General features: G+C 37.7%; 1 long non-coding RNA gene across 1 annotated transcript; it reads right to left on the bottom strand.

Moving 5' to 3' along the window:
* Positions 1 to 1,476: 1,476 nt before the first annotated feature.
* LOC116056105 lies at positions 1,477 to 23,028 on the bottom strand. The gene is made up of 2 exons (XR_004106491.2): positions 22,841 to 23,028; positions 1,477 to 2,186 (listed from the first exon to the last, which is right to left on the bottom strand). It is a non-coding gene; the product is annotated as an uncharacterized LOC116056105 (long non-coding RNA).
* Positions 23,029 to 24,805: the final 1,777 nt, after the last annotated feature.

The following is a 24,805-nucleotide window of genomic DNA, read 5'->3' on the forward strand; positions in this document are numbered from 1 at the left end:
AGAACTACACGGGAGGAGCTGGTCAATGATCTGAAAAGAGCTGGGACCACCGTTTCCAAGGTTACTGTTGGTAATACACTAAGACGTCATGGTTTGAAATCATGCATGGCACGGAAGGTTGCCCTGCTTAAACCAGCACACGTCAAGGCCCGTCTTAAGTTTGCCAATGACCATTTGGATGATCCAGAGGAGTCATGGGAGAAAGTCATGTGGTCAGATGAGACCAAAATAGAACTTTTTGGTCATAATTCCACTAACCGTGTTTGGAGGAAGAAGAATGATGAGTACCATCCCAAGAACACCATCCCTACTGTGAAGCATGGGGGTGGTAGCATCATGCTTTGGGGGTGTTTTTCTGCACATGGGACAGGGCGACTGCACTGTATTAAGGAGAGGATGACCGGGGCCATGTATTGCGAGATTTTGGGGAACAACCTCCTTCCCTCAGTTAGAGCATTGAAGATGGGTCGAGGCTGGGTCTTCCAACATGACAATGACCCGAAGCACACAGCCAGGATAACCAAGGAGTGGCTCTGTAAGAAGCATATCAAGGTTCTGGCGTGGCCTAGCCAGTCTCCAGACCTAAACCCAATAGAGAATCTTTGGAGGGAGCTCAAACTCCGTGTTTCTCAGCGACAGCCCAGAAACCTGACTGATCTAGAGAAGATCTGTGTGGAGGAGTGGGCCAAAATCCCTCCTGCAGTGTGTGCAAACCTGGTGAAAAACTACAGGAAACGTTTGACCTCTGTAATTGTGAACAAAGGCTACTGTACCAAATATTAACATTGATTTTCTCAGGTGTTCAAATACTTATTTGCAGCTGTATCATACAAATAAATAGTTAAAAAATCATACATTGTGATTTCTGGATTTGTTTTTTTTTAGATTATGTCTCTCACAGTGGACATGCACCTACGATGACAATTTCAGACCCCTCCATGATTTCTAAGTGGGAGAACTTGCAAAATAGCAGGGTGTTCAAATACTTATTTTCCTCACTGTATATAGCAATTGTAAGTTGCTTTGGATAAAAGCATCAGCTAAATGACATGTAATGTAATTCTCTACTCAGGACACCTTTGCTCACTACATAGCAAAGATTTGTTTTCTGTTATCTTAATGTACTGTATGTCGAATACAGAACCTTTAATGTGAACAGCCAGTGAATTTGTTAAGCTGAATTGTCTCTCGTCAGTCCATGTGGTTCTGCTATAAAGTACAGACAAACTGTCCAACCAGTTTGATACACTGATACTGATGCGCGCGCGCGCGCGCACACACACACACACACACACACACACACACACACACACACACACACACACACACACACACACACACACACACACACACACACACACACACACAAAATTGGTAAATATATTATTTGTTAAACATAAACATGGCTTTTTACTCAAAGATAATCACTCACATGCAAAGGAAGAGTACAAACTTCCAAAAAGCACAAAAAGCATCTTTACTACAGAAATGTATTGATTTATTTTAACATATGGATAATAGCAGCACATGATACATGTTATTTAATTAAAGAGCCTTTGTGATCTAGTGTATCTGTATCATCAAACCATAACTTCTAACATAAAGCAAAATTTAGTTTTCATAAAAACACTATGGCTAAACATGTTTGTTTGATTTCTTGCTTTGATGTTTGTACTTAAAATACTTTGACCGAGTAGCTAACTGGCTGGCTAAATAACACATTAATCATTAAGTAATCAAGCAGAGGTCACAATGACAATGTGCTACTTTACATTACACATTTACACACAACTGTACATGAAATGCCACGTTTGCTCAGTTTATGTCTTAGTTAATGTTTTCTTCTATCACTATCAAGTCTTGTAGGTTAACTATGGTCAAGCAATGTTTAGGATGAAAGAAGATATAATGTATTTATTGACAGTTTATGAGTTTATGTTATTAACTGCAGACTGGACAAAAACTGGATGTGAAACGCTTTATATGTACTGACTTCAGATCTAATGTTTACTGTGTGTTCATATTTTGTTGCTGAATATATATTCCCACAATTTCCACAGTCTGCCTCCGTCTTACTTTCAGACATAGTTCCCTTACAGACAGACAGCCGTCACGCTTTCTTCTTCCTTTTTCTGCTGCAGACGTAGAGGTGGAGGTTACCAGGACTACTTTGTTACATTGCTGTCCTATCAGAAAAAAAACAAGGTGTTTAGAATTGAACACATTTTTGCATTATCATGCAAATATTTAAATTGGTGGAACACATCTTGAGACGTAACTGTGCTCTCTTTTCCTGGTTCCCCAACCAACAATGGCTGATTGTATGTCAAGGACAATGATTCCTGCCCATTGAAAACATTTTGTTGTTTGTACAGTTTAATTTTAAAGTTACCTGAAACCACACAGATTCAAACATTTATCTTAAGCATTTTATTTTGAAAACAGTATAACTCCAGGTTTTTGTAGATATTAAATCAATGGGTTTCTTTGGTGGCTGACCATTAAAACCATTTTATTTTCCCATTTTACACTGACGCACACAAGACACACGCACAAAGAAAGCAACTGAATCTGGACAACAGCATTCTAAATTCAAGTTGTATTTAATTATAATCTCATTATAACAGAAAAAACTAAAATAAAGTGCAAAGAGATAAAAAATAATAATAGGGGAGGTGACTAGCCTTACAGGTGTGTGTTTACATTATGTTTGGTTAACTCGGATAAGTCTGTTGTTATTATATACTGTAATATTAGTAATAAGTCTTGTGTGCTGCAGTTCCTTTAAAATTGCATGAATCGATTAAAAGTCTCTGGACCTGAAAAACACCTGATAGTAAATCATCAGGTGGAAACACTTGTTTATTTGCACGTTAGTTCCAGTTACATGATGCCATTTGGATTTGGTCAACAGGTTTTGACTGATGGTGTGGTCTGTGGTTGGGTTAGGTTGGCGGTTGTTACTGTAAAGCAAGGATATAAATCTGCTGCAGCAGCACAATCGGTTCATGCAAACAAAGGTCGGGGGAAGGAGGAAGTGGAAAATGCCTCCTATGGAGGAGCCTTAACTGCCAAGAAGTGCTTTGTAAAGTTGTATTAAGAAAATGTTGACACTTTCGACATACCACACAACATGATCTGGAGGCAGAAGGCAGGTACACAGCACAATAACTAAATTCACCTGTACCGATTCAGGATTTACAGTGCACGTGCACACAATTAACGCCAACAGCATAGTAACTAAGACATACATTCACTTGCATCTCAACAGGAATAACAGTACAGGAACACTCAAAGCCAACAGCACAATAACTAGAAATACATTCACCTGTATCTCAACAACACAGGATTTACAGCGAGGTACACTCAATTAAATCCAACACATTTGAAAAAAAATCAATCAATGTAGGTTACCTGGCATGCAAATTATTTCAAAGAGCATTCTTCAACAGGCAGACTCTCAGCACCTTAAATATCTCGCCCAGCAAAAATCTACTGTATGGCCATGCAGTTGTAGATTGGTCTGCAGGCCCATATTGTATATTTATCTATTAATTGTTGCTGACACTGTCACTTTTCATCTTTCTATCTTTATCCTGCTAAGTAACTGATTGATGTCATCTTAATTTAGTTGTGTAGTGATATGCAATGACAATAAACAATATATCTATCTATCTATCTATCTTTCTATCTATCTATCTATATTATATGATAGAGGTTCTTCAGGAACAACAACTTTACATAACCAACTCATTTGTGTGTGTGTGTGTGTGTGTGTGTGTGTGTGTGTGTTTGGGGGCGGGGAAGGGCCCTTAAGGTGCCAATATACTTGCTTTTAACTACTGTACGTGTTCGCATCCGTAAGATGGCTGCCACACGTATCCTGCGTTTCCTTTGGAGCGTAGGTTGTGCACGTCTTCAGAAATTAATGTTACGCGACCGCAAGATGCAATTCAGCACATGAACGTGGGGGCAGTATATCATCTGACAGGCAGGTCAGCAGCTATTCCACACTCCAGTCAAGGAATATCTTCCGGTGTCGGCCCGGTGTCCCTATACGTAGTATTTCAGTCAGATTTTTGTGGTATTTAGTTTGGGTTATTGACATGAATGACTGAGCCCTTTGACTGTGCAACAAGAAATAGTATGCTAATAAAAGCGACCTCACGCAGGGGCTCGAGTCCGTGGGACATAAATGTTGTCATCAGAGGGTGTATGCGTAGCAAATGACAGGGGTGGTAACTGATGGATGTGTGGAGGTGCCTGGCTCTGCACCTGTCAATGCCTGTTTACTGAGCCAGCTAAGTGTCTATCTGTACAGTATATCTTCATATTTATACTTAACCCCATCACTTACAGTTTTCTGCTTTTATTGCCCCTTGAGTATATTTAAGGTAAGACAAATCATTGTGTCCAAGTAAAGTCCCAAGTCTTGTGGGGCCGTAAATTATTATGTAAATCGACTACTTTGGCAAACAAACAAACAAACAAAAAACAAACAAAAAACAAACAAACAAACAAACAAACGCTTATTCATCTTTTCATACATCTAGCAAACGACAATCGTAGTTAACCTCCCGTAGGTTGTAGCTAAAGCAAGGAGGAAGCTAACATTAAATGGCCAATGCTGAGCTAAACATGTTTGCTAACCTATCAGGGTGCATTTCCAGGTGTCATAATAAAATTAAAGGTGTCATGATATAATTAGGTGTCTTTGAGAACCGGAAACCTTTATCTTGATGCTACATATTTTGCATACTTGATACTACATACATCCTTCTTTTGTTTGGGCCTTGTATGAAGTTTTTGAAGCCAAAGCTTATGTTGAATTGTACAGCAGCTGCCGGTGTGGTGTGGTGATGTTTGTTGTCTTCTCTCATGTGTGGCCCCGCACAGCCGATACATTACATATTATGTGTTACATAGGTCGGTTATAGGCTACGTAGGGAGGGAAACAACATTCAGCTCATCAGACTTTTCCTAAAAATGAAGATTGTTCCCGAGTCCTGCATCTCGAGTCTGAGTCAAGTCTCATGTCAAGTCTGAAGTTACTGTGTGTGCAATTTAAGTACAACTGGAGTCCGAGTCTCAAACTGGAGTCCCTCATCTCTGGGATGATCCAGAATTAATTTCTAATAGAATTCTGTGGAATTCTGCTTCTGCAGATTCTGTGTGGCCCTGACTATAAGGTATTATAGTATGAGAAATTCATGAGAATATTTGTTAAAGATAAAAACACTGGCAACACTGGCATTTAATCAACAATGTGTTAGTCTGTCTCATAATACTGTCCCTAAAATACCCTGACAATGTATCAGGAAAAGGTGTGGCACTTGGGTGGAGGTTTCAAACCCACAACGCAAAACTGTTCCCCACTGTGCTGTGCATAGATGAGATGGCAGTGAAAACACCTAAAACATATAAAACACACGATGTGGAGGACACAGGAGGGAGGGGAGGGGGGGCTGTGTATGTGTGTGTGTGTGTGTGTGTGTGTGTGTTCAGTGGGAGATATCTCTGGTGCTTTCCATCTGGTGAGTGTAAATATTTCATGTGACATGCGCTCATTTCAAATACTCTACACACTGACTCACTTTAGACTGTAGATCAGGAGGACTTAAACTTTAGAAAAAAAAATATTTGTGAAACGACAGAAATGTACATGCGAGGTTACTTCCCCTGAAGTTGTTACAGACACATACACAACCATACACACCACAGTAACCAGCAGGGTAAAATCATGCCGGCTTGGTATTTCCCTAGGTTTTTCACTCTTGTGACACTAACTGATATTACTCACTACTTTGTGGTTAATACTTTAATTTCACATCACCTAAACTTAAACTGTATTTAATTCTAAAGCACCACACCAAGCAAGTGGCAATTTGGTAAAATGAGTAAGGTACATAGAGTATGTATATAATCAAGTTACTGCTGTGTGCCTCACGTTTAGCAGGTTGCTTAAAGAAAATAATTTAGAATTTATTTTAAAGAAACCAACAAATGTAAAATAACTTTTGGGGATCAGTAAGTGTAATTATGTCAAGTTCATGAAGGTTACATAATAAAACTACACAACGGTTGGCTTTTATGATTGCTGGTCTGTCAAAAGTATTTAGAAAGAATTCTAACAAATGTATGTATGTTAGATAATTATCTCTTTGTGAAATATTATATGGCCACATTGTTTTCTCATGTTCCAGTTTTAGTATTGTGTGTGTGTGTGTGTGTCTCTGTTTGTTTGTCAGTGTCTTACTTTAAAAACACACCTGCTCCTGTTTGCCTTGGCATAATTTCAACAGATGCAGTTTACTGGAAACACAACCTGCTCAATAACAATAACAGCAGAATATGAAAGTAAGTTGAAAATGTGATTTTAAGTGTATTATATATCATATATAGAATACACTTATATACACTTGATGATATGAGATATATATATATATAATTTAACTGAATATTAGCAACTGCAGTTGCCTAATGCTAAAATAAACATGACACTTTTGCATTTTTTGCATTTGAATTTCTGCTCAGTTTGGGTCTCTTAATGGGCCTCACTGCAGTTTAAGTGGGACTGGACTGATGGACTCATTTAAAAGGGGACATGTAAATCTAAAACATAATATTACTCAAACATTAACATAACAATGTCATGTTATTGTGATAAATGGGCTTTCACAATCATTCAAAGATAATTAACCCCCAATTCTAGCCGTTTCAAACCTTATACAGTCAAAATTAGTTTGGGATTGTGTTATATATTTGTGGCAGTTGGTTATTAAATTAAACCAGAAGCAAAAAAGTGTATTGCTCCTTTTTATTTGCTGAGATTTTGCTGTAACTGTCACCAATGTAGGCTTTTAGACACCAGTTTGTTGACACTTCTGTAGTTCTTTCCGTCAAGTGACGATATCGTAGCCATCAGAAATTCCCGATATCTCTAAATTTGATTCACAACTAGGAGGCTCTCATGCATTTAAAGAAATATAAACAAGGTAGAGTTTTCTTTCCCCTATTTCAGAATAGACAGGCGATGTAGCCGGGCCATACTCCATCACTGATACAGTGCTGTGTGCGAGACTACAGTAACCGTGAGGTGACACTCATGATTGTGGTCTTGGTGGCTAAGTTTAAGATTAAAATTAGAAAAAAGTTTGTGGTTTTCTTTAAAAACCACCAGTCCTCTAACCTCTGGATCTACATCATTACAACTGGATTTCTATTTTCCAAAATTTAACAATGTTGTCCCCTGGTGACTGGTCCATAATTCCTGACAGTGCCCTGGGTGTGGGTGTCAGTTGGGGTAAAAGTGTAGAGGAAGAAGAGGAAGTGTTTGCAAATTTGCATTTCTCCCTGCTGCCTGCTGCTACTGTTGCATTAAAGCTTGCCCTGGATAAATAAAGGTACATTATTATGAAAATGTCATCTTCATCGGCTCATCGCTCAGTTTATATAATATCATAAAGGGGGAAAAGTACAATCATTCATACTAAGGATGGACGCAACACTGCCTTAAAAAGTAAAAGTCAGCCACTCTGCTTTTCATTTGAGAAACACTAATTAACACACATTAATTTGATTGAATATCTTGTGATGGAGGCTGGCCTGATGGCGAAGACAGAGACACTGCAAGTTTAATTATCAAACTCTGCATCCAAAACACACCAACACAAAAATAATTTGCAGCAGTTGTGTCTAAGTTTCATTGTGACTCATCATAGTGAAAGGCATCAGTGGCTCACTGCAGTTTACTCATAGTGACACACATACTAGTCTATATCGATGACGTTTCATTTCTGGGATTGTTCAGATGCCACCGGAAATTCCGCCAGATGTCCCTCATTTTGGCTCATGTCATTCCCTCATGTCCGTTTCCTTCCGCTTTCTTTGTGTTGGCATTCTAAACTCCGGTGGATTTATGAGGACTACGGTTAACTGCTCCTCAGATTTCTGCAGGGTAAATCCAGACAGCTAGCTAGACTATCTGTCCAATCTGAGTTTTCTGTTGCACAACTAAAACAACTTTTGAACTTACACATTCCACCAAAAGAAGTTCCTGCTCGAGGCTATTTTGCAGCCGCACTGCCCAAGAAAATTGTGATTGGTTTAAAGAAATGCCAATAAACCACAGCACGTTTTTCTCCCATCCCGGAATGCTGTATGGACTAGCCAGACCCTAGTATAGAAGGGTCGGAAGGTCTGGCAATGTGCGACTAAACAAATACCTACAGCTGTAGTTATCTCAAATTGTTAGAGTTGTTCCCAAGAACTGGGCGCCTGGGTAGCTCACCTGGTAGAGCACGTGCCCATATAGTATAGAGGTTTACTCCTCGACGCAGCGGCCGTGGGTTCAACTCCAACCTGCATCCCTTTGCTGCATGTCATTCCCTCTATATATCCCCTTTCATGTCTTCATCTGTCCTATAAAAAAGTAAAGGCCTAAAATGCCCAAAAAATATTCTTTAAAAAAAAAAAGAGAAGAAAATACAATTCAAAGCCAGAGGTTCAATTCCCATTTAAAAAAAGGGTTTTTATGACTTTAGGAGGTATGATATATATATATATATATATATATATATATATATATATATATATATATATACACACACATACACTGATTCAACAGCATTTACTACAGCAATGTTCTTAACCATAGCAGCTAACAATAATTGAGCTAAAGGTCAATTTAATTTAAGAGGAGCCATAGTCTCCTATTAAAAGACCTACACTGGGTCTTGGCAGAATGCTCATGCTGGAGCAGTACAGGAGAGAGGGCCGGCAGAAGACAGCTGAAAACAATTGCAGGAAACAGAATGCAGAAGTCTGCCATTTAGAGGCCTTTTTTAATTTTATTTTTATTTTGGCATTTTAGGCCTTTATTCGATAGGACAGCTTAGACATGAAAGGGGAGAGAGAGGGGGAACGACATGCAGCAAAGGGCTGCAGGTTGGAATTGAACCTGCAGGTGCTGCGGCGAGGACTAAGCCTCTGTACATGGGGCCCACACTCTACCGGGTGAGCTATCAAGGCGCCATTTGGAGGTCTTATCTCAGTTATCAATGTGATCATCTCGACATCAGTCAGATTGTCTTTGTCTTTGCACTGCAGCATGATTAAAGGCTACTTTAGAGAAAATAGGAAAATAATTGGCGCAGTGGATGTGACACATGCCTTTGGTGTGGGAGACCCGGGTTTCAATCCCACTGCGATACATCAACCAATGTGTCCCCGAGCAAGACCCTTAACCCATAGTTGCTCCAGAGGCGTGCGACCTCTGACATATATATAGCAATTGTAAGTTGCTTTGGATAAAAGCGTCAGCTAAATACCATGTAATGTAAAAGTTATTTATTTATAGATCAATAAATCTCAAGGTGTAACCTTGAGATTTGACTCAACATCATACATGACTCAACATGACTCAACATAACACTACCAACACTGATACCCTGATGGAGAATAATAAATGAATCATCCATCTACAGTACACTTGAATAATCAAAAGTCCCGGACCACACTCTGGTATCTGGGTGCATGTGAGGGCTTGAAGGCTAAACTGAGTAGAATAAGGAGCACTTTGAGTGAAACTCATTTAATTGATGCATTTTTGTGGACATGCTTGTCTTTGTGTGGGTGAGTATTTGTGGGTGTGTGTCTGACAGAGATAGGGAGGGAGGGAGAAAGAGAGAGTGTGTGTGTGTGTGTGTGTGTGTGTGTGTGTGTGTGTGTGTGTGTGTGTGTGTGTGTGTGAGAGAGAGAGAGAGAGAATTAGTGGTAATTAATCTGCTGCCAGAGGTGTCTTTAGTTGTAATGCTTAAAACTTGATATGCTAAGACAAGGCTGTCGACTTGGGGTTAAATTGTAAAGTGGCGCACGCTGAAATTAACAGCAACATGTTTCCACATTTAGCTGCTAACGTTTAAAAAGTTATTTTAATTATTTAGGTTTAACATTTAGATTCAATATTTAGATGTAACTTTTATATTTAGATGTAATACTATTTTTTACAGGAAAAGAAAATATAAGCTCACAAATTTTGCTGTAAATGTGGTAAAAAGTGACTTTAGAAAGTTAACACCACTTTTTAAAGCGTTATTTGGAGCTTAATGTGAGGAAATTTTAATTACAGCGTGTGCCACTTTACAATCTGCGCTCCATATGACTAGATGATCAGGATGCGATCGATAAAGAACGTCGTCACACACAGTGTGATCGATTAAGGGGTAATGGCATTAAATGTTTATATGGTTTAGTCAAAACTGCTTTGGATAGATGGGTCACGTTTAGGGCTCATTTCAACTTTCTAAATCAGTTGAAAAGTTGTTTTCAGCGGAGCACTCGTGTGGCTTCATGCCACCAATACTGATCAATCAGAATTGTTATTTTTTTTCTTCAAATCAGAGCTTTGACATCCAACCAAGTCAGATCTGTTTTTGTCAGTTAAGAAGCATCTCTAAAATCCATCCATTAATGTCTGGCTTGAAAGTTATTCATGCCTTTACTTGGTCCAGTCTGGATTTTTGTAACTCTATATTGAGCACTCTTCATTCTGCTTCATTGGCTTCCCATTGTTTTCAGTGTACAGTTCAAAAGTCTATAAATCACTTACAAAGAGTTGAATGGATTAGCTACAAGCTACATATCTAATCTACTAAAGTGATACAATGGCGGACACTGGTCAACAGAAAAGCTCTTCTCGCAGTTGGGTGACTGAATTTGCTGTCATTGCAACTAAACTGTGGAATGAATTTCTCTTCACAATCTGCCTGGATACTCCTATATTTTCTTTTAAAAGTCAGCTAAAAACAAACATTTTAAAACTGACTTTTAACTGGCTTGTATGACTTTATTTATTATTTTATCTCATTTAAGAAAGTTTTGTATTGTAATACTGTCTCTCGTGTCCTTAGGCAAGTAAAGTGCTAAACAAATAAAGTTATATTTTTATAATGTCTACAATAAAACTATTTCTCTAACAAGAACCGCCTGAAAATAAGATACCCTAAATACAAAGGTTTTTGTCCTTCAACTTTTTAGATCACAGTCGTGATCCTCTTTTGAAAGGTGCATTATCTTTTTACTGTTCTGTTTTGTGTGCAGTCTGTTAAGGTTAAGTGAGAATTCAACTGGATGCGATCCCAAATACGATAACAAACCCCAATACTGCTCAATATTCATGCCACTGCTTGTTGAGAGAATAACTTACATTGGTAAAAAACATGACAATTACATCAAGGCTGTAAAAAAAGAAAAATATACAGTATGTTATTCCAAAGTACACATTTTAGTTACTTTAACTTCACTGTACATAAGTATTTCCATATTATGCAACTTTATAATTCTACAATTTAGGGAGAACATTTTTAATGCAGGATTTACTTTGTATTGTTACTTTTACTTAAGTAAAGGATCTGAATACCTCCTCTGGACATAGACCTAATTCATGCAAACTTTCATGTTTAATATAATCAGATCCAGTTATGTCTGTAAACAGGAGTTGCCTGTTTGCTAAAGATTCAGTGATGTGTGATTATAGCCGTGTGTGTGTGTGGGCAGATGAGCGGGAGTGTATTGTATGTGTGGGCGAGCAGGAGAGAGAGAGAGAGAGAGAGAGAGAGAGAGAGAGAGAGAGAGAGAGAGAGAATAAGTCAGCTGACTTTCTGGAAAGACCAAAGCCATGTTTCTGGCTGCCTTGTGGGACAAGATTGCTTAATGGTTAGATGTTTGTCTGTGTGGGTCTAAGTGTGTGTCTTACAAAAGAGAGAGAGAGGAGAGAGAAAGAAGAAGACAATTTACAAGAGTCGGCTGATTTACTGGAAAGACTAAAATCTCTCTCTCTCTGGTGTATGTCATACACTGGTGCCCGGCGGGATGGCACCGTGCCCACAATACCACACCAAGTAGCAAAACAAACAGGTCAAACCAAGCAGCTGTTGAATTTTAACCAGGTACTAACCACTTGTGAATTTGCACCATGCAATTTTAGGATAATAACAACAACTTTAAGACTACTCTAGAGAATACGTGACACATCACATAATACTGTAAACAGTACACTTTATACTGAATGATGCATTTTAACAGTGCAGGTCACAGATAATCTTGTGACTCAACCCAATCATTGTCTACAAATGACTCTACCTCCCTACAGGACTTCCTTCAGCTAAAAAAACTGCCATTTGGGTGTTTTCCTGCTTCATATGAATGTCTGAATGCATTTTATGATCTTTGAGTAAAGTGTATGAATGTGAAACAGTACATTTATTCCTTCCTAATGAACATGCATAATGTGCTCCTGAAGTCTTTATCTTGTGTAGTCACACTTCTGACTTAAACAATGGAGGTCTGGTGAAATGTGTGTCATAAATCATGAGTTAAGAAGTCTTGCTGAGCCTAAACGACTAAATACATTGGCTTGTAGTGACCAGTCTGTGTTTTTCTTTTTCTTGTCCATCATTGATTGTGAAAGCTAGCTAGTGAGAAGTTGATGTTCCCTCTTTGGACTCTTCAAGAGAGTGGTTTTCATTTGAAGTCCATCCAACACTACTTAATGCACAGCCATAACCTATGCTGGAGTCTCCAACAAGTCCTTCAAATTAAACAACAAAACCCGTTGTTTGTAACTGCCTTTCAGAACTACACATAGTGTTTTCTGAGCTGATGTCTCTATCGGAACGAAGACATCATGTGTCAGTGCCTCAATCTGTTTAATGTTGTGATACTGCTGTGGTTAAGGTTTTGTTTGTTTAGGGCCAAACGCAACTTGGTTATGGTTATAAAAACACTTTGTTATGGTTAGGGCACCTTTGTCGTTATTGTTAAAATAAGGCTTTACGAACAATCAGGGTCATGACTTAAAGAAACCAACACTGTTGTTAGCATACAGGAAACAATCTGCAGTCTCCTATTTAAAAGCCTGATGTTCTGTTGAGCCATCCATCCCCCCCGACCTTTACCCTCTTCAGATTTTGTTTCACTAAAATAATGTTACACAACTTCTGTCACAATTACTATGGCCGCTAGAGGCGTTATTATAGAACCCACACAACTTCTAGGAAAGGCCCGCCCTTCAATAGCATTCACACACTACTATTGGCCAGGAGTCCATTCTAACGCAAGGTAACGTAACCTGATTTGTTCGGGTCCTATCCCCTGACCAATCAGCTATCCTAGCCTTAACCACTCGGGGTCAATGCCTAACCCCAACCAATCAAGCTGCTTTGTAGGGCGGGCCTTTCCTAGAAACACATGTAATTTTTGGGGCACTTACTGTACTAATGCTGTCGTTTTTCTTGCGAGGACAGTTTCGGAATTGCATGTTTTATTTATTTGTTACCTTAATAAACAATAGAAATACAAATATCCCCATTGCAATGTGCCAACCTACTATATTAATGTGATTTAAAAAAACTACATTAAGTCACATTACAGTCAACACAAATGCCAAACATGACATATATTTGTGAATAACATTAATATGTATGAGTAAAACTTACTCGAACTCGACTCTAACTTGTGTTTTAATTGACTGTACTGATATGATGGAGTTTTGAATTTTACATTTTTTCATGTTAAAACCACAAGCACACGGATCATCCCATTTTCAACTTTTACTTCAGTGCATGCTAGTTGTTAGTGCTGGACGGACACTAGGAAGCCAGGTGTGCTGCTTTGTTCTGTACCAGCTGGTGTTTGCTTGAATCCTTTTTTGTGGCATTCGCTCATATTATCTGGCAGTAATCAAGCTGCGAAAGAATAAGAGTACTTAGTACAAGTTTAGTTAAATCAGGTGTAAAGCATTTTCTGCATTGCTTACTACAGCTAATGCCTTGTCCATTCTATCGACAATAGTGTTGATGTGTTTTGACCAGGATAATTTGCTGTAAATAATGATGCCAGCCCACTGCCTCACTATTAGCTTTTATGCTCAGAAGCCTTGTGTCCCTATTAGCTGAGGGTGTGGCTTCCTGAGAATAAATGCAGACTTTTCAAAAACATAATTGAAGAACCTTTGGAATGCTTTTTCACACCCTGACACATCCACCACAATTTCCAGACACATTACATTTTTAAATTCCTTGCAGATGCCAGGGGGTTTTAAGGTTAATATCTATGGCCGAGCAGTCTTATAGGCCAGGACCTGCTGTAAATATCCAGTCATAGAACAGCAAGAACAAACAAGAAAGTCAATGAAGGGGATTTATACTGTACAGGTTCTCTGGAAATTTCTGGATGTGGGTGGCAGCTAGGGTTTAAATTATCTTAGCTGATCAACAGGAATTCCTGACTCTCTTGTACTTCTAGAAGATCATACAATCCTTCAACCGCCCCCAATAACTACAGGTGATACATATACATATATATGTCCGAGTGTATCTAAGTATGTGGGATACACTATCTAAGTGCAAAAGGTTATCTGAGAAACAGATCCCTGGCAGCTGGCAGCAGCAGCACTGTAAACGGCACTCAAGAATGAGCTACAGCCATTCCCTAAAATCTGGTATGTGTTATTTAACAGAGTTGACATGCTCTTTGTCTTGTGAAACAGGAAACACTCATTCAATTCCTCAACTTCTTTTCAACTGTTGGTGTTTAAAGTGTGTAATGTGTTTAAGCTCATTTTTTTTAATTTTAAAAACATATCTTGTTTTTAACATTAAATTAACTTAAATAAATAATAATAATAATAATAATAATAATAATAATAATAATAATAATAATAATAATAATACAGTCTCTGGCCAGTGTACAAGACTAAATCCTCCATTTACTGGAATCCCATTTCAATGGAAATGTCTTTGTGCTGCCATGCCATCTGCTGTGGGTGGGGCTACAGGTGAGGTGTTTTGGCGCTATTTAAAGTCATGGAAACAACAACAAAAGCAGAAAACAGGAAGAAAAAAAGGGAGAAGAGATTAAACATGCTGGCTGCTAGACCTGTTCAATAACATACCACGTTTTTTTAATCCGTTTCAGAAATGTGTGCATTTCTATAACTGGGGACGTCCATCCTTCAATTATTTAATTCTGTATTGTTAGCGCTTTCTACATATGGGCTGCTAAAATCACCACCTTTCACCTTACTTTCATTTCATTACATTTCACACCAAGACCAATAATTTAAAAATGGATGGTGGTCAATGCATTAAGCACATCTGCTTTCCTTTCCAGAGAAATATAACGGCTCAAAGCAAACATAATGTTCTTTTATCTGCCTTTTGGCAAAACTGTTACATGAGAAACTCTGGGTGACCAGCTCTAATTTTGGTTGTGATGAGAACCCCAATAAAGGCTTTAAAAATATTCCCCAACATGATGACACAATTGCCTCAGGTTGAAGTCACAAGACCCTAAAGCCAAAACTCACAGCTGTAAGTGACTGGGTTCATGCATGCAGGATGACATTTCAAGGCCAAGAGATCAACTAATGAACTACATATCCCACTCCCATATAATTCTAAAGTCTGCTATCTTCAGATAAGAGATAAAAAAACTGCACAAACACATGATGCAATAAAAAAGGAACTGCTGAGTAAGAGCGTTACAGTCTCTCTGCAAGGCTTTGGGTTACTGTGTGGCATGCTCTAAGCTGGAAGCTCAATTTCTTATAAATCACGTGACTTGAGAGAAGGCATTGCCATGCAGTTCCATAATCCGACCAGGGGGTGGTGCTGCTGACATGGGATACTTAGGCATTTATAAGAAACCAGCCTAGAGTTTGGAAATCCACTCCACAAGCCCTCCCTGTATGAATCTCGTACCATCTGAGGTGCCCTGGAGCATTTTAGCACTGCCTTTTGCAATAACATCTTTGTAAGAAGCCACTGTAATCACGGCATTGACAAAAAATATCTGAAAATGTCATTGTGTTTTTCTTGTGAATCAGCCAGTTTGTACTTGATGAACTGCTTGTCTTGTTTATGAAAATACAGGAGAGGAGCAGACAGCTGACAGTTTCCTACTTGTCAGTCAGATTTGGAGCAAATCGTACTTGCTAATGGTTCTTTGTGTTTGTTTTAGACTCCATAGACTGCCAGATGGGTGGGGCTCAGTGCATCACCACAGTTTGTGTGTTAGATAAGCTTTCAACCACAGGGAATTACATAAAGTTAGGACCACATAAAATAGATATGGGACATTGTCTTAAACAGGGGCATTGACAAATGCAATATGTTAATGCACAGGTCTTGGATCTTTGACAGTAAGTTTCTTGGGATTTCCTATTTTACACTAACATAATGCGCGAAAATACCAATAAACATTAAGCATTATGAGATAATATTCTTTAGAAGGGTTCAAAAAGTCACACAATCACAAGGATCATTTATGTAATGACTGAGCAGTCCTGCTGCACACTCTAAAAGTTAATTATTCAATCCTCTTTACTATCACATACTCTTTGTCTCACATGCTCAAACTGCAACGGATAATAATTTCCAACTTGCTTTTGATGCCTTCAAACCTGACAAAAGATCTGTGAAAGCCTGTTATCTATTTGCTTCACTGCTTTTAGATCTTGTCTGGTAACTGATGAGAATGGATAATAAAAGCATTTATCAGCAAAACAGATTTCATGAAAACGAGACAAAGGCATACCTAAGGCTCAATCATTCGAATGCCGTGATACATATACACAGGCCAGCTAGCATTGAAGCTTTTATGCCAAATAAGTATCTTTGAGTCATCTTTCATTGTTTTTTGCAGGTCTTTTTTGCATAAAGGTTTTGCCAAGTGATGGTATGGGAAGGTCAGTCCAAGTTTGTGATATCTTGGGCCAGTGACTGGGATACGTGTTTGCTAAGCACCAATATCTTTCTACGTTTTTTCTTAAATTTGTTCTTAAGAAAGTTCCTAAGAAAAGTCTACATCTGATTCATGACGTGTTCTTAAACAGCAGAATTGTTCGCAGGTGTGTTCTTAGAATGATGGATCCCAATGTCTTCGTAAGTTGAAAGCTTGTGCCCGTTGCCCCTATTTAGCATAGGTAAACGCCCCATTAATTCCCATAAAAGGGCATGAGATGGCAAGGCTGTGTGCACACTTACAGAAATGTCGAAAAAGACGTGGTAAAGACGTTGGAGGCCTCAAATCCAAAAGAAAGAAAAACTTGTAAACTAGTAATTCTGAAGTGGAGGAACTGCTGCAAGATGTTAGCGAAAAACGAGACATCATATAGCATGTAGCGTCAGCAGTGGATACAAAGCAGCAAATAAAACCGATGCATGTAATGCAATTACTAGAAGGGCGCAGAACTGATGAAGTATACAGGCCTAGCACAATTCATACACAATGGAAATTCAAAGTACTTTACAAATGAGCAGAAGTGTTAAGTGTAGTGTATATTTATTAAAACAAACAAACATTTATTTATGTGTAAAATAATGAAAATAATTAGTTACAAAATTATAAAAGAAAGCTGCATAAGTGTGGTTTAGGAACAAATTTGTTCTTAAGAATGTTTGGTTCATAAAAGGCCCTCATTGCTGGTTGGGTTCAAAGTAGATCAAGTGTGACTGCCCCTGTTTCAAAGATTCATTTCCTGTTTTTACAGTAGGGTGCTTATTCACCAGCTCTGTAGGTTGACTGTGGTAAAAAGATATCTCTATGGTGAATTCCAAAAATACGTGAGATATGGTCAGCATGTAAGTTAAGTTTCAAGGTGAATTAATAACACGCACCCTGTAAGTTATTATAACTGCAAACGTGATACTTCCTTTTTTTACATACCACTAAGAGACCACGTCAAATTCATGTCCGTTATAATAAAGGCATTGGCGCCATCTAGTGGTTATTCCTGATTTTGTGTTTATCTTAAACTGTACCAATATTGACATCTGGTGTTCTTTAAAATAATCTGATGTGTTGACACCCACCTCAGTTTAGGCTACACAAGGGATAGGCGGTACAAAAAGCACCTACATCCTTGACTCAAATAAAAGAAACAGTGTAAAATAAATAAATGAAAATTTGACTCAAGTACATGTAAACAAATAATGTGCTAAAATACGAGTGTTAAATTATTGAGGTATTAAGTAGTGGTGGAAGAACTACACAGCTTTTTAATAAAAGCAGCAATACCACAGTGTATAAATACTGTCACAAGTAAAAGTCATGCATTTAAAATGTTACTTACTAAACAGTAGTCTACTAAAGTATTTGCATCAAAATATACTTTAAGTACCAAAAGAAAAGTACTTATTTCAGAAAATGGGATTTTTATAAATGTATGCATAATGTGTAAGCATAACTATAATGTTGCAGCTGGTACAGTAGTGGTATATACCACGAAGATTTACTCAATAACTGTACTTAAGTACAAATTTGAGGTAGTTGTAATTTACTTGAGTATTTCCACTCCATGCTACTTCTTCTATTCCACTACAATGTAGAGGCAAACATTGTACTTGTTACTGCCATATATTTACCTGAATACTTTATTTGCTTAACAGATTATGATGTTTACAAACAAAATATATAAACAGTTTATAAAATATCATGCACTGCTATGGAATGAACATATTAAATAATTCAAATGATCTCCACATCTACAAACTAATACTACACAAATGCTACTGGCACATTAAACACTCACAGGTGCTTTTTTTGCATTATGAGTACTTTTATGTTGATACTACTAAGCAAAGTTCACTAATGATACTTTCGTGTTTTTTTTTAAGTGGCATTTTCAATGCACTTTAACTTGTATAGTAATTTGTTACACTAATGGTACTTTTAATAGTGCCATCCATCCACTAGAGCTGCAAAGATGAATTGATTAATCGATTAGTTGTCAACTCTTAAATTAATCGTCAACTATTTTGATAATCGATTAGTCGGTTTGAGTAATTTTTTAAGACAAAAGTAAAAGTTCCACAGCTTCTGTGAATTATTTCTAGTTTCTTCTCTCCTCTGTGACAGTAAACTGAATATCTTTGAGTTGTGGACAAAACAAGACATTTGAGGACGTCATCTTGGACTTTTGGGAAACACTGATCCACATTTTTCACCATTTTCTGACATTTTATAGATGAATAATCGAGAAATAATCAACCGATTAATCGACTATGAAAAAGTCGTTAGTTGTAGCCCTACCATCCACCACTGTATAAACTATCAAAACACTGTTTATATGTTATGAATACCTTTCACGTTTTGGATTAGTGGTGGAAGAAGTACTCAGATCCTTTGCGCAAAAAGCACTGGTTTCATCTTTAATAATGTGATTTAAAAAAGACTGTTATCCCTCTGAAATGTAGTGGAGTAGAGACATAAAGTAGCACAACATGTACATTTGAAAGTACAAGTACCTTAAATGTACTTTCAAGGATGTAGAGGAAACGTTGGACGTCACTAATCCATCCTACATTAAAGATATTTTTGGAATTAGGTGTGAATAATCATAATTTATATACATGTTGCATGCGTCGGACGCATTTGGCGACATCTAGCGCCTGGTTATGATACAGCGTTTATTTTGACTGACAAACTGGCCTGGTAGCCATTTCAAAACATGTTACAGGGAAATATTTGCCTGTGTCTGAATATTTATAGTTGGAACAATTGTTATACATACTACCATTCAAATCTGAACAATTATAAAAAATATATTTTTTTATTGATAGAAGCCAATAAGCTATTTGCGAATAACAAAACTAAATGTGTGAAGGATACACATGCCTGTGTAAAATATAGGGTACGTGATACTGAAATTAAGCAAATAACGCTAGAGAGAAAGATATAAAGAGAAATAGAAAAAAAAGTACAGATGCGATCAACCAGCTGATACTGTTGGAATGGTCCGTGTATCACCCGATCATTTGTTTTTGTTTTCACATATGAAAACGAAAAAACGAAAGTATGACTTGATTTTTGGTTTTCCCATTCTTGCACAGAAATCAGAAAAAACACTTGATATTCCGATGTTCCCCTGTGGGTGGTGCTAATTCTGATTGGCAGGATATGCATTCATTGTTTTTCAAATTAAGAGTTTACCCACACTGTATTTGTTACCCTGTAAAATGAATAGTCTATATGTAAAATTAATAGTCTATATGCATGCTTTTTGTCACCCAATTATTTGGCTTAACTCACTGAAAAAATCTATTGAAATAGCCTAAATGTAAACATGTTCACGCATTGACAGACAAACGGCACGATCTGTTTTTGTAGGAGAGGGGAAGACCCATCTCATCGTTTAATCCTGTTGTGTTCAAAGTCATGTTAACCATTTTTTGTTCCCAGTCAAAAATAGATAGTACTTTAGTCCTGCTATATACATACATATAGCTATATATACTCCGCTATGTCGCGTTAGCATACAGCTACATAATAATTATATTAGAGTATGCTAACGTTAGATTTTAGTGGAACGAAGCAGCACTTTCTAAGGTCAAAAATCGCAGATAAAGGGTTCTGAACCAAACACTACACAATCGGACATGTTTCAGCAGGAATGTGACCCGGAATTGGGGAGAATTTAACAACAGTGGCAGCTAAGATGACATGTTTACTGCCGTTAGCATGTAGCTACTATAGTGTTTACTGCCGTTAGCATGTAGCTACTATAGTGGCATACAGCAGTGGTGGCTGGAAGAGCTGTCATCCCGTCTTCGAAAAGGACACTTATGTACGTTTACACTTCATCGCATTAATAGTATACAGTCTATGGTTATTAGTCTTGATTGTTTGTATGACTATTGTATAATAAAGATTTAATACAAAAAAAAAAAGTTGTGATGTTTGGTCGCTGTTGGTCGTCAAGTGTTTCAACGCATGCGTGGTACAAATCGCTCAGGGACTGAGCCCTGTTCCACGCGAGCCCAACACAGTCCAACTTTTTCCTGAATGCAGATACTTTATCATGTACCAAAAAGACATGGCACTCCTTTCCATAGATCATTTTATTATTTTTCTTTTTTTTTTTTAAATATTTCCCTGCTTTTTTCACGCCTACTACTCTAACCTTTTTCTCATAGTCTCTCTCTTTTTCCAAAGTGACAGATAAAATCTCTTACTTTTGACCCAAACAGGTGTTACTTTATGTGAATGTATACATTTTTAAATGGTTTCTTAAAAATGTCCTTGGTAACTTTGGCCCAAAGTAATCTGTGATAAACAGTATACTATGTTTCATCTGATTATTTATTATCGTCAAAATAATCCAGCATTTATGTTTTTTAGTACTCGATCGAATTCAAGATGTATAAGCTCAGATCAATGAGGCATACAGGCCATAAATAACAAATAGACAAAAAAAATTGTATTATTCATAAGAATTTAAGTTAATAAAAACACCTAAAACAAAGAATGTATTATTTAAATTTGTATGATGAGTATTAATGGAACGGTCATTTTGTCAGTCATGACAGACTGAGAAAGTAATTTGTCCCCAGGGCCATACAACTCTACAATGCTTCACTAAAGAGAAGAGGAGAGAGAGACTTCTTTGCATAGTCTGTCTGCCTCTCCTCCTTCTCCACCACTTCCACTACCTCCTATAATAACAGTTATGTACTGACTGTCCACTGGCCCACTGTATACTGTTTACACTGTTAACTGGCTATATTAGCCCATATATGCACAATCCCTCCCTCCCTCCACCCGCCAGCCTGGACTGAGGTCTAACATAACTTAATACTTGAACAATGGCTCTAACACTATTACTTCAAACCTCTAATATTGACTTTTGATCTCTTATATTGTCCATATTTAATGCTGGTCTCTAGACTTTATCCTTGCACTATTGGACCTATTTGCACTACCACCATGACGCACAATCTCATAGTGAATCACAGGGTCAGTCCCTGCCCTCTCACTGCAAGCGTCTCATACTTATACATCCCTTAGTACATTCATGTGGATTTTTTTATTGGATTCTTTTTATTTATTTATTTATTATTATTATTATTTTTTATTTATTTAGTATTTAGTATTTTTTCTTTTATTGTCCATATGCTATTCATGTGAATTTGCTTTTTTTTATGATCCTGTTTATGATGTATGTGTATGTTGTGTGTGATGTCTTAAGCTATTGGGACCTTGAATTTCCCCTTGGGGATCAATAACGTATCTATCTATCTATCTATCTATCTATCTATTTTTGACTGGGAACAAAAAATGGTTTAACATGACTTTGAACACAACAGGATTAAACGATGAGATGGGTCTTCCCCTCTCATACAAAAACAGATCGGGCCTTTTGTCTGTCAATGCGTGAACATGTTTATATTTAGGCTATTTCAATAGATTTTTTCAGTGAGTTAAGCCAAATAATTGGGTGACAAAAAGCATGCATATAGACTATTAATTTTACATATAGACTAATTTTACAGGCTAACAAATACAGTGTGGGTAAAATCTTAATTTGAAAAACAATGAATGCATATCCTGCCAATCAGAATTAGCACCACCCACAGGGGAACATCGGAATATCAAGTGGATTTTCTGATTTCCGTGCAAGAACGGGAAAACCAAAAATCAAGTCATAATTTCGTTTTTCTAAAAAAACTGAAAAAGGAGTTGTTTTCTCGTTTTCATATGTGAAAACAAAAACAAATGATCGGATGATACACGTTAATTATATTGTTTCCGCACTTTCACTTTGTAATTTTACTAGATATTGTACAAAATAAAAGCCCAATAGATGCATATATAGAGATATTAACTTAAAGCATGATTGTATATAGATGAAGTGTTGTATTGGCTTTCAAATCACATTTTATTAGTCTATTTCTCTTTAAAAACACCATAACTAGGCCTACATCTAAAACAAACCTAAAAAAAAACGATATCTCCCACTGCGTAACTCTACAATTTAGAGCCAATTGAAGAGAAAACTCACCTTCAGTTATGCAGCCATCATATTATTCCATAAGAACGTGATGCTCTGAAAGAAAATCCATCTACAAATGTGTTGTAGGCTAAACGTTGGATAAACCGAAAGAAGAAGCAAACTGTTGGCTGGTGTGCCAGTAGACCAACAATAGGCTATAGTGCGTAGTTTCACTTTTATTTTAGTCAACCCTTAGAGCGAAATCCCAAATACTCCCATTCACAGCTGTTGTGAGCATGCAGGGCTGAGGTCCGTTTACCAACAGCTCCTTTACTTCATAGTGGAAATAGCAATTGTAATTTATTTACAAAATGCAAGGATTATGACTTATTTTTAACTAGCAAAAATGCACATAGATTTTAACATTTATAGCTTCCTGTTTACTTTGAATTGAAAATGAAATGACTCGACTTTCCACGGAAAACAGACTATGGTGCTTCCCCTGAACCTTCAAAGCATAGTGTAGGCCTATCATGTAGCCTAGGCACGTTAGAGAGGAAAACAACATTTTGAACGTTAGCCACTTAATTAAGCTTTTTTTTTATTTCCATTTGGATATTTTTTTGAATAAAAATAGAATGACAACATAAAAGTGAAAGCATCTTGCAGCCAGTTGCAGCGTTTTAAAAGCGTCCAACTGTTATGACAGCCTGTGCTGATGATCATATCGAGCTATTTATAATAATAATAATAATAATAATAATAATAATAATAATGTGTTTAACCTTTGCATGGCGAAAGAAACGTCTGTATTTCAGCGGATAATTTGTTTCTGGGTATATCAACTTACCTGCCCGAACACTGAAAGGGTCCTTGTTTAAAACGTCACGTTTTTAACATTTTTAACATTCACTAGAAGCAAATCCAGAATTATTAAATTTGTCATGATGAACGCGCATAGTGGACGCAAACAGAGCCGCGGGACTGCGCCCGCCCGCTCACATGACTGTTCTCCCGAGCTCATGTAGCTAGCTGTAACAATGGATATAGCTAATGGTTGTAATTCACCATGTGTTCTATTAATACGTCCATGGTATTATCTTATGAAGTTATGATACATCCCAGGGATGTATGTAGCTGCTGTAAAGCCTGTTAGCTACGTGGATGTAACGTCATTAGCGTTTCCCAAACTGGCGGGCTATCGGCTAGCTAGCTAGTTGCTAACATTAGGGGTTGCTAGCATGTCTGTATTAAGATCTATACATAGCTAGTTATATGCCTACATAACGTTACTATAAACATAGTGATTACATCGCCTTGGTTCTCTCTTATAATACATCCGAGGGCTGTATGCTGTAAAGCTTGTAACGTGGATGAGAGCTGAAGCCATGAATGAGCTCTGGCTAACTGCTAGCGCTAGTTATTAGCTAGCTAGTAGCACAACATAATTATTAAATCTCCTTGGTTGTCTAGCTAAATACATCTATCGTTTATTTAGCTAAGCATGTAAACGATCGGGAACAACGAAAACTGTTTAACGTTAGTGAATATTTTAAACAATGAAAATGGCGAGTTCATGAGTTCGCCACTTGTAAGAGACACGACAGAGAAGCTCGTGAACGCGCATGTTGCTACCGGTTGCTACGACAACGCAAACAAATTGTTGCTAGTGCGCATGCCCCTCGTGAGCCAACCAGCGTTATGAGCCAACAATGCGGAAGAGCCGAGCTCCATGTTTGCTTTATGCGCTTTTGAGCACTCTCATTGGAACGTACGGGGCTTCCTGCCGAACACTGTATCCAGTTCTCTTAATACATCCATGGTCGGTGTCGGTACACGATCCGTTCTGCACATGCGCAAGATAATACTGTTTTACGTATCCATACGACCTGCACGATCTGTTCCACGCTAGCCTATGGCTAGCCTCCACCGGGAAGCTAACGTTAGTTTAGCTAACAGCTAATTCGGCTAACCGCTAGCTGACAGCTAGATTCAGTCTAAAATAACGTTAACTCAAACGTAATGGGAAAAGCA

This window comes from Sander lucioperca, chromosome 13 (assembly GCF_008315115.2).
Source record: "Sander lucioperca isolate FBNREF2018 chromosome 13, SLUC_FBN_1.2, whole genome shotgun sequence".
In the NCBI taxonomy this organism is placed as follows: Eukaryota; Metazoa; Chordata; class Actinopteri; order Perciformes; family Percidae; genus Sander; species Sander lucioperca.